Source organism: Narcine bancroftii, chromosome 2 (genome assembly GCF_036971445.1).
Source record: "Narcine bancroftii isolate sNarBan1 chromosome 2, sNarBan1.hap1, whole genome shotgun sequence".
In the NCBI taxonomy this organism is placed as follows: domain Eukaryota; kingdom Metazoa; phylum Chordata; class Chondrichthyes; order Torpediniformes; family Narcinidae; genus Narcine; species Narcine bancroftii.
Genome location: NC_091470.1, coordinates 82,616,948 through 82,630,123, shown reverse-complemented (window position 1 = coordinate 82,630,123; position 13,176 = coordinate 82,616,948). Strand labels below are relative to the sequence as shown.

Genomic DNA, 13,176 nt, shown 5'->3' with positions numbered 1-13,176 from the left:
CATAAAGAGCACCCTGATTAATGCATCCTTACTGCCTAGGCATTCCACTGCTTTGTTTGGAGTCAGTGAGATGGCATCTGCCATAGTCCTATTGCTACGATAGGTGAATTGGAATGGATCCATGTTACGGCTCAGACAGGAGCTGATCTGCTTCATCACCAGCCTTTCAAAACACTTCATCAGTTGATGTGAGGCTACTGATCGATAGTTATTTAGACAAGTTATCACACTCTTATTAGACACCGGTACGATTGTTTGAAACAGATGGGTACCACGACCTGCCGGAGTGAGATGTTGAAGATATCCATGAATACGTTGGTAAATTGGTCAGCACAAATTTTGGATACTTGGCTGGGTACTACGTCTGGGCAGGATGCTTTCCTTGGATTCATTCTCCTGAAGGAAGCCCGCATGTCATCCTCTGACACAAACAGGAGAGGATTATCAGGGGACATGGGGGTGTGCAGTGGTGGTTCTTTCTTGTTCTTGTGGTCAAATCAGCCATAGAAAGCATTGAGTTTGTTGGCGCAAAGCTTTGCTGTCTTCTACTATACCGGATTTTGTTTTATAGTAGGTTGTATAATTTAGGCCCTGCCACAGCTGTTGGGTATCATCTCTCGTGGTTTCCTTTTTTGTCTGAAAACACTACTTTGTCCAGGAGCTGGCTTTCTGCAGGTAATACCTGCTCCTTCTTTATTTATCTGGATCTCTGGACTTTAATGCCTGTAATCTGGCTCTCAGCAGGTTCTGGATTTCATTGTTCCTCCAAGGCTTCTGGTTGGGGAAAAACCCTGAACAGTTTGGTATTCATTAAAAAAACTTTGTTCTCTAAAGTCTGACCCATTGTATCCCAATAATCGCAAAACCTGGCAACCTGAGTAAGATGCATTTATTCTCATGATTTGCATTTGTCTGATAAATCAATTTTCAATCCATTGCCTCCACTTTTAGCCTTTATCACCGTCTGTGTGACCTTATCAAAAGTCTGCTTAAGGTCCAAATACAAGTTGACTTGTTCTCCTTTTTCTATTTCAGTTCTACTTTCAAGGCCCTCAAGTTATTAAATTATTTTTCCACTAGTCCACTGCTCAATTCTATTAATTGATCCTTTGTTACTGATTTCAACATTTTGCTATTATCGGCTTACAGGTTAATGGTTCCAGATTTTCTCTTTTTCAAATGCTTTACCTCATCATAATTGCATTGTGGAGGCACCTTCAGCAGATAGATTGAAGCTGTGGAAGAAAATAGCATATCATCACCTCATAGGCAATAAATGTCAGACTAGTTATTACATTCCACCCCCTCCATGAAAACAGTGGCCCATATTAATCTGAAGCAGAAAATAAAAAATTTTCTCTCGTCTCTAAAACAAGTAGATACTGAAAAATTGAAATGAAAATGGAAAATAAGTAGGAAACACTCAGGAAAAAATGGAAGAGCATCAGAATTAATGTTGGTCAACAAGAACATCTGCAAATGTTGGGGTCCATTGCGGTACACAAAAGTGTTAGAGAAACTCAGCAGGTCCATGAAAAGTAAAAGGCAGTTGAATTAATGAAAAAAAAACCCAAAATGCTGGAGGAACTCAGACGGTCTTTTCAGCATCCAGAGGAGACAAAGATATTGCTGACATTTCAGACCCGAGCCCTTCAAGGAATAAGCAGAATAAGACTGAAGCAGGAAATCTCAGAATTCAAACAAGTGGAGGGGTTTACAAACATAAACGTGTTAATTAGATATGATAGGGATGAGGTAAGAATTGATGTTTGTGTGAAAGAAAATAGAATAGGGAAGGGGGGGATTTAACAAAAGCTGGAGAAGTCGATAAGGAATGCTCACACTAAACATCTGAGACTCATCTGAACAAGACAGTTTATTTATTTGGCTATAAATACTTGTATATGTATTATCTGTCTGAATGTGTGTAATGTCTGGTTGTGTCTGCGTGTTTTACACCGACAACCGGAGAATGGTGTTTTGTTAGGTTGTATTTTTACGATCAGTTGATTGATTGGTGCCATCTGGTTGGAGGGTGCCCAGTCAGAAGATGAGGTATTGCTCCTCCAATTTATGGGTGAGACCATTGACAGACATCTCAGCAGAGGGAATGGGATGGAGAATTGAAATGGGTGGCACTGGCCATAGTGGCGGACAGAGCCGAGGTGCTCAACAAAGCCTCTAGTCTCTCCAGTGTAGAGACCTCATCTTCCATCTGGGCACCCTCCAACCAGATGGCATTAATATTGACTTCTCTGGCTTTCGTTAAACCTTCCACTCTTCCTCAGTCTGTCTCTCCAGCGGTGTATTTAGGTAAAGTGGCGCCCTAGGGCTGCCCCTGACATTGGCGCAACCCTTAAACGCACAAAAATGCCACCTGCAAATCTGTTTTCTTTCTAAAACCCCAGTGCTAGTGGTAAAGTCCTGACTGACAGGAATGACGAACATGGTCACAGAATGTAAGTGAAAGAGGTTTTATTAATATTCTCCCAGCCCTCCCACTTTCTCACTCCTCGTTTTATTTGGATTTATCAGCTTGGAGAATGGTTCTTTTCAGAAATCAGACGAGAGCAGAGATAAAATTAATGAGGGTCGAACTTTGGAAAATAAAATGAACTCCGTTGGGAGGTTAAAACTGGCAACAGGTTCGGCGCCAAGCGAGGACATTTGTGGGCATCCCCCCCCCCTAAAAAAACAAGGTATTGTCCACCCCCCCCAGCCGATCTCTCCATTTATCTCTGGCTGTTTGCTCATAGTTTTGCCATTATCTGATTCCACCTGCATTGAATTCGCCCATCGTTATTGAATGAAGATCGACCGGGACCAATGCCTGAAGAGGGCGGACAAAATCAGTGAACCGGTGCGGACTCGAAAGGCCAACATGGCCTGTTTCCGCTCCGTAAATGGTTCTATGGTTATGGTTACTTTGACGGTGCTGCTAAGGTCCCCATCTCGGCGCACGTTTGCCAGCAACGCCTTCACATGCACGGTCACTTTGCGGGGGCAGTAGCAAGCGTTGCACTTGATCCAAATGACTGGGCCCCCGCCCACTCCGGCTTGCCGCCTCTCCGGCTCCAAGATTCCGCGCCGTGCTCGTGTGCAGGCGGGCATTCTCGGGGGTTATCCCCGACACCAGCTGCATCCCCTCCACCCCCCCGAGCTGCCTCCCTCCTCCACCTCCGGGTGCACTAATAATTTCCTGATCTGGTAAGGCTGGAACAAAGCCTGCATCTTCTCCGCAGCCCGGACCCGCCGAGCCTGATCTGCTTTCATTCAGCGTTTACTGTCAATCTCTCGCAGTGCGTTTTCCCTGCACCTGTAGATCGCACGTGTATCGCTGGGGCGCCCGAGAGCGCATGGGCGGGCAACACAAGGCTCCGCCCACTTAGATTCCAGGCGCCCCTAGCGGCGCGAGCAGGTACGCAAAACAATGACTCCTCAGTTCCCATCCGCTCGAGGGCGGAGCTCCTTTTGGGGCGCGCGCTCGACGCCTGTGCAGCCGTTGACGAGGTGGCCGAGTGGTTAAGGCGATGGACTGCTAATCCATTGTGCTCTGCACGCGTGGGTTCGAATCCCATCCTCGTCGTTTCGCCGGGTTAGGCCTTTTTTTGCTGCAGCAGCCTGTTATTTTTAATTCCATTGGCTGTTCCAAAGGCTGTTCGTCTTTCTTCGAACCTTGCTCTCTGCGTGCACGTCTGCTGGTGTCCCGAGCTGGCCCTGGGGACAGAGGGGCATAACAAGCTGGCTCAAGGGGGCAGAGGGGTGTCTGGAACTGGCTCTGGGGGAAGAGGGGTGTCCAGAGCTGGCTCTGGGGGCAGAGGGATATAACAAGCTGGCTTAAGGGGTCAGAGAGGTGTCCGGAGCTGGCTCTGGGGGCAGAGGGGTATAACGAGCTGGTTCAAGGGGTCAGAAAGGGGTGTCCAGTGTTTGGAGCTGCCTGAGGAGGTCAATTTGTGGCCAGGCCCACTGTGGGTCTGGGTTAGAATAAGGTGACCAGGAGTTGAGTCTGGGCCGATGGGGGCCAGCTAGCATTCAGGAGGAGGCTGCTTTGTGGCTGAACTTCTAATCCTTTATAGAGTTTTACAGCAGCTAAACATTCTCTTTGGTGCAACTTGTTCACCTTGACAAAACTTGTTTAATTGTTCGGTCCATATCCCTTGAATCCTTTCCCAGCCACGTACCTGTCTAAATGTCTCTTCAAAGTTCCAATTGTACCTTGTCTTTACCAACTTGTTCTACACATCCATCACCCTCTATATGAAAAGCTGCCCCTCAGGTCCTTTCATAATATTTCTCCCTCACCTTAAATCAGTTAAGATTCTCCTAATATGGGGCAAAAAACCTATTTGTCTTCTATGTGCTCCTCATTGTTTTGTACATCTCTATGGTCTCCCTTCTACGTCCATCACTCCAAGGTTGAACCCCCCCCCCCCCCCCCCCAGCCTGTTGAGCCTTTCCTTATAGCTCAAACTCTCCAATAACAACCAGCATTATGACATTGGTGAGACATTGAGAAGAAAAGTAAGCAGGTCACATTCCAGCCGTATAAAACTTTGGTTAGGCTGCACTTGGAATACTGTGTGCAATTCTAGTCACCCCATTAGAGGAAGGATATGGAGGCTACAGAAAGGTTTTCCAGGATATTACATGGTTTAGACTTTAGAGGATATAGGTTGTTTCCTTTGGAGCGTAGGAGGGTGAGGGGAGACCTGAAAAGTAGATGAAATTGTGAGAGATATTGTTAGGGTGGACAGTCGAAATCTTTAGCCCAGGGTAAAAGCGTCACCCCTAGAGGTGTTTAAGGTGAAGGAGAGAAAGTTTAAGGGAGGTGTGCATGGCAGATATTTTACACAGAGAGAGGTAGATGCCTGGAATAGGCTGCCAGGAGAAGTGGTGGAAGCAGATACGATAGAGGTGTTTAAGAGGCTTCCAGATGGAACCTTGAATATGAAGATGGTAGAGGGATATCCATCAGGTGCAAGCAACAGTCTTAGTTTGATAAGCCTCATCTGCGGCACATGCTGCACGCTGGCTGAATGGGTCTGTTCCTGTGCTGCAGTAAAGGCACAATGCTGGAGAAACTCAGCCAGTCAAACAGTGTCCTTTATATGGGAAAAGAGGTAAAGATATAGAACCGACGTTTCTGGACTGAGCCCTTCGTCAAGGTATGAAAATATAGGCAGGCGTCTGAATAAATGGTGGGGAGGGGGCATAGGGACAGGGGGAGGAGCATAGGCCCACAGGTAAGATGTAATAAGGGAGGGAGGGCACGAGAAAAAGGGGGATGGGGATAGCTCTGAGAACAGAGGGGGAAGGGGTTAGAGAGCTGGATTAAAGGAGACATAGGGATAAGGAAGAAAGGGAGAACAGAGAGTGGTCTAGTACAAACCAGAGAAGTGCACTGCATGGATGGCATTGATATAGTTCCCCACATTTTTCCTTTCAGCCTTTCTTAAATAAGGCATATTAACCACCTTCCAGTCTTCGGGCATCTTGCCCGTGGCTAGTGATGATACAAAAATCTCTGCTAGGGTCCCTGGAATTTCTTCCCTAGCTCTCCATGAATTACAGGATACGCTTGATAAGGCCCCAAGGATTTATCTACCTTAATGTATTTTAAGACTGTCATCACTCCCTCTTTTATAACATGGATTCATTTCAAGATATCACTATTTACTTCCCTGAGTTTCCTATCCTCAATGTCTTTCTCCAGGGTAAATACAGATGAGAAGTACTCTTTTAGGATGTTTTCTATCTCCTGTGGAATCACATCTTGACAATCTCATTGATCTTTAAGGGGTCCTTTCTCTCCACAGTTACTTTTTTGCCCTTATTAAACTTGTAAACTATTTTTGGACTCCCCTTTACTTTATTTGCCAAAGCTACCCTTCTTTACCTTTGATTTTTCCTCTCTAGTTGTTGGGGAGGGGGGGTGTAGCAGTTAGCGCCATGCCTTTACAATGCCAGCGATCAGGTTCAGGGTTCGAATCCTGCGGTGTCTGTAAGGAGTTGGTACATTCTCCCATGTCTACATGGGCTTTCCCCAGGAGTTCTAGTTTCCTCCCACTGTTCAAAATGTGCCAGGGGTTGTAGGTCAATTGGGTGTAAGGGTGGCACTGGCTCATGGGCAGAAAGGGCCTGTTATTGTGCTGTATGTCTAAATTTAAATCCTTACCTCCCTAGTACTTCTCAAGTGATTCTCTTGATCTACTTCTCTGCACTTGTTATGTATCTCTTCCTTTTTCCTAACCAGAGCTTCAGTTCCCTAATCCTACTAATATTACCCTTCACTCCAACAGAATATACTATCCCTCAGCTCTTCCTATCTCTCTTTTAGAAAGTTCCCACTGGCCAGATGTCCCTTTACACATAAACAGCCTCTCCCAATCAACTGTTGCAAGTTCCTATCAAATGCTCTCAAAATGACTCTTGCCCCAGTTTAGGATTTTAACCTGGGGATCTTTTTCATGAACTATTTTAAAACGAATGGAGTTTCGATCACTGGTCCCACAGTGTTCTCCCATTGAAACATCAGTGTCTTGCCCTACCTCATTTCTCAAGAGGAGGCGAAGTGTAGCGCCCTCTCCAGTTGGATCATCCACATATCATCTGAGAAAACTTTCCTGGTCATCGTCATGGCTATCCCTCATAGTCGAGGATGATGGCCTTCGTTCCGTCGATCCACAGAGCGAAGACACCTTTGCATGTATTTGTTTAACGTGTGCTTGATGTTGCACTCCAAGAAACACACGATACTTCACAAATCAACCAACTAATTCCAATGGCATGAAAACCACGGCGATTGGAGCTGATGGGTTTATTGCAGCCTTCATCCACCTTCACAGCCGTTGAGTTTGAAGCAACTTCATCTGCCTGTTCTTGGTTGGATTGTTCTTTGTCAGGTACCTCACTCTTGATCTTACCCCCATGGGTGGCCCTACCAGGAACATAGCTTCAGATGGTATCACTCTCAGGATCTCAGGACCACACAAGCTTTTCCACCCCAACAAGATGACAATCCACGGAGAAGAAACTTTCCTGGACATGTTAACTAGACATGGCAGAGAGGATCACTGGAGTCTCCCTCTCACCCCACAACCCCCCCCCATTGACATGATCTACCAGGATCATTGTATGAAGAGGACTCACAAAAATCATTTTGGACCCCTTCCACCCTGCACACAGCATCTTTCAGTTGTTTCTGTCAGGGAAAAGATACAGGACTATCAGAGCTACCACCACCACCAGACTGAGGAACGGCTTCTTCCCACAGACAGTGAGATGCAGAACAACCAAAGGATGTGCTCACACAAACCATTGGAGACTCTCATACTTACAAAACAATATTTATTTATTTACTTTCTCACTTTAACATCTCAAATAGACTCACCTTCTACACTGATGATTTGTGCCTCCAGTTGCAATATGACGTCCCTGTAATCGATGCCTGACTGATGAAGGCACGGTGCCAAACACCTTCACCACCCCATCTACCTGAATTGCCAGTTTCAAGGAACTATGTGCCTGTACCCCAAGGTATTTGTTTTCCACAGCACTCTCTAAGGCCCTGCCCTGGTTTAACCTACATATGGTTGGTGCAGCACCCCAACCATATGATAGAGTTTATTGTCGGACACCCAGTACAGCTGCAGCCAAACCGGTAGGTAAGGTACAACAGCTCTAATAGTGTAAAATAAATACTAAATATAAAGGTTAGATAGAAAAAAGATTCACAGTTACAGTTTGTGCAAGAAAAAAAGGTGTTTCAATAGTAAAAACCGGTCTTTTTGATGTTTCTAGAGTAATTTATGGTTGGGGGAGTGAAGGGAAGGTTCGAGAGGCTGATAACTGTTCTTGAAGCTGGAGGTACTGGATTTCAGGCTTCTGTACCTTCTGCCGGAACATAGCAGTGAGATGAGGGTGTGACCAGGGTGCAGGGGATCCTTTATGATATATTTTTAAAATTTAATTTAGACATACAGCCCGGAATCAGGCCCTTCAGGTGCATGCCAAAATACACCCAATTAACCAACCAACCCTGTATGTCTTTGGCTGCCTTCTTGAGACAGCGCCTCACATAGATGTCTGCGCTGGATGAGACGTCTGTGCACGCGATGAATTTAGCTTTGCTCCTTTCTGTAGCCTTCTGTGTTCTTGGACCAAAGCCAGGCCTTAAATTCAATGTGCCATTCCAATGCTTACTCTGGCAGTTAACGTAATCAAAATAAGTCATACGGTAAAAATACAAGTAAGTATATAATATTTTGTCCCATATAATATCCCCCACCCACCAACCCTAACCTACCCACCCGTCTCAACCCCCCTCTAAACTACTCCAAAAGAAAGGAAGAGAATAGAAGATCAACACATAACAACCTTCAACTATCGCCATGGTTTAGTGCAACCTCAACAACTGTGGGGAAAAAAACTATTACAAATTCAAACCCATATATATCGTATATGGGCTCCAAACTTTAACAAAGAAAGAATAATTATTATGTAAATTGTACATTATTATTTTCCAGTGGGATACAAGATCTCATTTTCAAATGCCATCGCTGAATACTCAAATCAGTCTCATTTTTCCAAATAATTGCCAAACGTTTTCTAGCCACAGCTAAGGCCAATCTCAAAAAAGCAATTGCGATTTCTCTAATTTTAATTCCAAATTCAATTTTTTAAATATAACCCAATAAAAATATCATAGGGTCAAGTGAAATTTTAAATTTAAATAGAACTTCTAAAAGTTCCTTAATTCTATTCCAAAAAGGTTTCACTTTTTCACATAACCAAGTAGAATGCAAGAAAGAGCCAATTTGTTTATGGCACCTAAAACATAAATCAGAAGAAATAAACTTCTATTTCCTTAACTTCTCCAAGAGTTAAATATAACTGATGAATAAAATTATAATGAACCAATCTATACCTTACATTTACAACTTTAGTCATCCTATCCTCACATATAGCCATCTTGAGAAATAGAAATAGATAAATCTTTTTCCCATTTTAATTTAGATTTATGAATTTCCGGCTTAGACATTACATTCGGTCATAAGGCATACATCTCAGATATAAATCCTGTCTTACACCCTGCAGTAAGAAAACTTTCAAATTTAGACTGCCTAGGCAACCATAACGTCCACCCAAAGTTTTCCAACAGTAAGGCTCTTACCTGATAATAGATAAACAAAGTATTTGAATAAATTTCATCTTTCTCTTTCATTCTTTGAAACAAAATAAAATACCGAGCCTCATAACAATCCTCTACCAACTTAATTCCTTTCTGTTCCCACACTTTCAAAAGTTGATTATTTAATGAAAAAGAAAAAAGCTTATTTTGAAATAAAGGAGTTTTAGCCGAGATTTTACCTTCCGAACCTATAATTCCATTCAATCACTTTATTGCCCATGAAAACATTGCTGGTATAAGCTGATGTGAGAAGTCAACAAACAATGAGAAGAAACGCAATCAAATTGTCTGAATTCAGGAAATGTTTATAATATCTCCCTTTCCTTCCTGTGTTTTATTTTTGGGATAATTCTCTATTACTGCTTGTTGCCCTGTATTTTCAGAGTTCAAGGCAGTGAGAAGAATCTATGAATGTCCTACTGCAAATCTTTTAAATTGAAATCCTTGTAATCCATCTGAACAATACATCCATTGCCCCAACTTGACTTGAAGCCATGAACTGGCTATTCATTCATTTCTTGGGACACTGCAGTGACCTCTGTATCTTCTGGTCTAAGGTTGCAGCACCACTCGCTGGGATGTTGAAGTGTGCATATGTTCAGAGATGCTCCCTAACAAATGCAGGATGTTCTTGGGTGCCCAGGAGTGAAGGGGTCTGAAGGTGCAGGATCAGGAAACTGACCCATTGAAGCCTACAGGAACTCCAGGTGACTCACTACATGATCAGAGATAAAGCCAAATGGAATTTGCAAAGAAACTCCTGGGTGAATCATTTACCAGGTGCTCACACCTGAGAGCAGGCTTCAGCGTTTGAGTGTTTAAACAAGCAGAGGCATGCTGAGAACCAACAACGTGGGCTTCTGCATACATCCAGACACCATTCCAACAATCAAACAGTAAGTGAACTTTCTCCTCTCCGTCTATAATCCAAGAACAACAGAAGAAAGAAAATATTGGAGGTGTACTCAAAATTAATTAAAGTAGTGGGGTGCTGGGGTTGGGGGAAATTAAAGTTCCAGGCATATTAAATAATCTGTGTCAAAGTGTGCCAGAGTTTTACTTGAGCCTGCTTGTGTGGTTTGGTTTGAGTAAGACAGAGGCAGATTTTTCTCCAGCAAGGATTCGAGAGAGGTCAGGGCGGTGGGCAGAATCAAAGGTGAGGGAGAGAGCAGGTTGAGGGGTGAAGGGAGGGGTGAGGAGGGAATGTTAACAGGGAATGGTAATACAACTACCCCAGATAGTCAGCCATGAATTGCATACTGACTTCAGCTATCAGTACATAGTTATCTGGGAGTGTGATAGTGTTTATAGAACAAGGTTAGGTGTTAGTGTTTACAGGGGTCCTCAGGTGGGTGTCAGTGTTTACAATGGACCCCAGGAGTGTGTCAACGTATACAGGGATTCTCCAGGAGTGTGTCAGTTTAGAGATCCCTGGGACTGTGACAGTTTTTATAGGGGAACTAGGGAGTGTGTCAGTGTTTACTGGGGATCTAGGGCACATGATAGTATTTACAGGGATCCCCAGGAATGTGTCAGTGTTTACATGGAGTGTGTCAATATTTACAGGAGGTCTCGAGAGTGTGCTAGCATTTACAGAGCTTTCTGGCAGTGTCAGTGTTTACTGGGGTCCACAAGAGTGTGTCAGTGTCTACATGGGTCTAGGGAGTGTGTCAGAGTTAACAGGGATCCCTAGTAGTGTGTTAAGGTTTGCAGGGGTTCCCAGGAGTGTGTCGGTGTTATCATAGGGCCTTAGGTCTGTGAAAATGTTTCCAGGGGTCTCTGGGAGTGTGTTAGTGTTTTCAGGGCTCTCTGGGAGTTTTTGGGAATGTGTCAGTGTTTACAGAACAAGGGTAGGTGTTAGTGTTTACAGGGGTCCTCAGGACTGTGTCAGTGTTTATAGGGGTTCTGGGAGTGTGTCAGTAATTTTAGAGGTTCTGGGAGTGTGTCAGTGTTCATAAGGCTTTCTGGGAGTTCTTGGGAGTGTGTTAGTGTTTACAGGGGGACCACAGGACTGTGTCAGTTGTGACAGATTATGTTATATTTTATATTGTATATAGATATGCTTTTGGAAATTAAATTGTGGGGTTTTTAGTTAGGTCACACACAGATACAAATACTTCAAAACAGATCCCATATAAAATGCCAGAGCTCTGCTCAAGTCAGACACTCCAGGCTCTGAGTCCTTTCCAAAAACTTTGAAGAATGCCTATAAGGATTTCACAAGTAGGTGTTAATTGGACATCCTGTGGAGTCATGGATTATTATTTTGGGAAGCAACAGATGAACCAACTCAAAAGATTAGGTCCGGTGCCACAGTCTAAGTGCAGTTTGCTGTTCTAAGAGGGTCATGTGGTTTTCTCTGAATGTGTGTGTGAGAGAGAGAGAATTCAGTTCTACATTTCTACAGTTCAGCAGCAGCAGCTGGGACTGGAACATGACAAGCTGGCAAGCTTATGGAAAACCCCATTTTAAGATGGGTTGTGAGTTCTTAGTTCAGCCTGGTTAAACTGCTTGATGAGATACAAGATGAGATGGTTGGCTGTATGATATTTCACTTGAAATAAGGGAAACAAAAAGGAACTCTGTGGTGACCTGAAAGAAAGAGGTTATCATCTGGAAAATCCTGATGGGGCAAGTTTCTTCGGCAAAATACTGATTGGAAGGAATCAGCTGTGTGTTCAACGAGCAACAAATCTCTCTCTGAAAACCAACAAGAACCTTCCTGAGTGGTAACCATTTACCTTTCAAGCACCAAAGCCTGGAGAAATCCATAAATGTTAAATTCTGTGCATAGTAAAAGAATTGCCTGATACCAGTGAACTTGGAGGAGTGAGAATTGTAATTGGACTGAGAATCAAATAACTTTTCTGAACTTACACACACATTGCATACATATGCGCTTCGAATTAGAAGGGAGTTAAGTTAATAGTAATAAGTTAGAGTTTGATCCTGTTTTATGTTAAAAGATAATTAAAAGCAATTTTTGTTTAAGTAACCATTTGTCTTGGTGAATATCTATTGCTGCTGGGTTTTGGGGTTCTCTGGGCTCATAACACAGTTTACAGGGAAACTGGAGCATACTGGAGTATTCTTTTTATTTAAATAGACATGATTCTTATTCCAGGATAGATTTGTTTTTATATCTGCACAACTTCAGGGTAGAATTCAACAAGCAGATTATAAGGCAAGAATATCATCTGATCATTCTCCTTTGTTGTTAACAATAACAATGTTGAACAAAGAAGAATCAGTTTACAGATGGATATTTAACTCTATAATCCTTTTTTGATACCAACTCTAATTTGGTTAATAATAAATTTATTCTATGGGATGCGATCAAATTATAAGTTATACTTCTAAAATTAAGAAGGATTATATGAAAGTGGTAGAACATTTGGAGACAGATAATAAATATAGAGAAAGATTTGCAAAGACAAATTAATAAGGAACAATGGAGATGACTAATAAGAGGTGAGGGAAGCATTGAGCTCATTACAAAGTAATAAGTCTCCAGGAGATGATGGTTTCCCACCTGAATTTTATAAAGAATTTAAAGATTTATTAATCCCCATTTTATGGAGGTACAGGGACAGGTGGTGGAAACACATACTTTACCAGAATTTTAAATGCAACAATAATAACTGTAATACCAAAAAAAGATAAAGCCCCTTTAAAGCCATTTCATTATTAAATGCAGATTATAAAATAGTAGCAAAGATATTAGCGAATAGGTTGGCAAAATTTTTACTGAAGTCAATAAATATGGATCAGACTGGATTTGTTAAGGAAAGAAAATCAGTGGATAATATCAGCAGATTATTGAGTATAATACATTTGGAACAAAAGAAAGGGGACTGAAGTGTTGTAGTGGCTTTATATACATAAAAAACGTTTGACAGACTAGAAAGGGATTTTCTATTTAAAGAGCTTGAAAATTTGGAATGGGACAAATATTTGCAAATTGGATTAAAGCTTTATATAATGGA

General features: G+C 42.7%; 1 protein-coding gene and 1 non-coding gene across 2 annotated transcripts in view; both read left to right on the top strand.

Moving 5' to 3' along the window:
• Nucleotides 1-3,504: 3,504 nt before the first annotated feature.
• On the top strand, nt 3,505-3,586 carry trnas-gcu (transfer RNA serine (anticodon GCU)). The gene has a single exon. It is a non-coding gene; the product is annotated as a tRNA-Ser (tRNA).
• A 6,000-nt stretch (nt 3,587-9,586) lies between these two features.
• LOC138753828 (serine/threonine-protein kinase PAK 4-like) overlaps nt 9,587-13,176 on the top strand; it is a 48,110-nt gene continuing 44,520 nt past the window's right edge. Inside the window, exon 1 of the mRNA XM_069917265.1 lies at nt 9,587-10,086. The gene's annotated coding sequence lies outside the window, so the exon portion shown is untranslated. The remainder of the gene's footprint in view (nt 10,087-13,176) is intronic.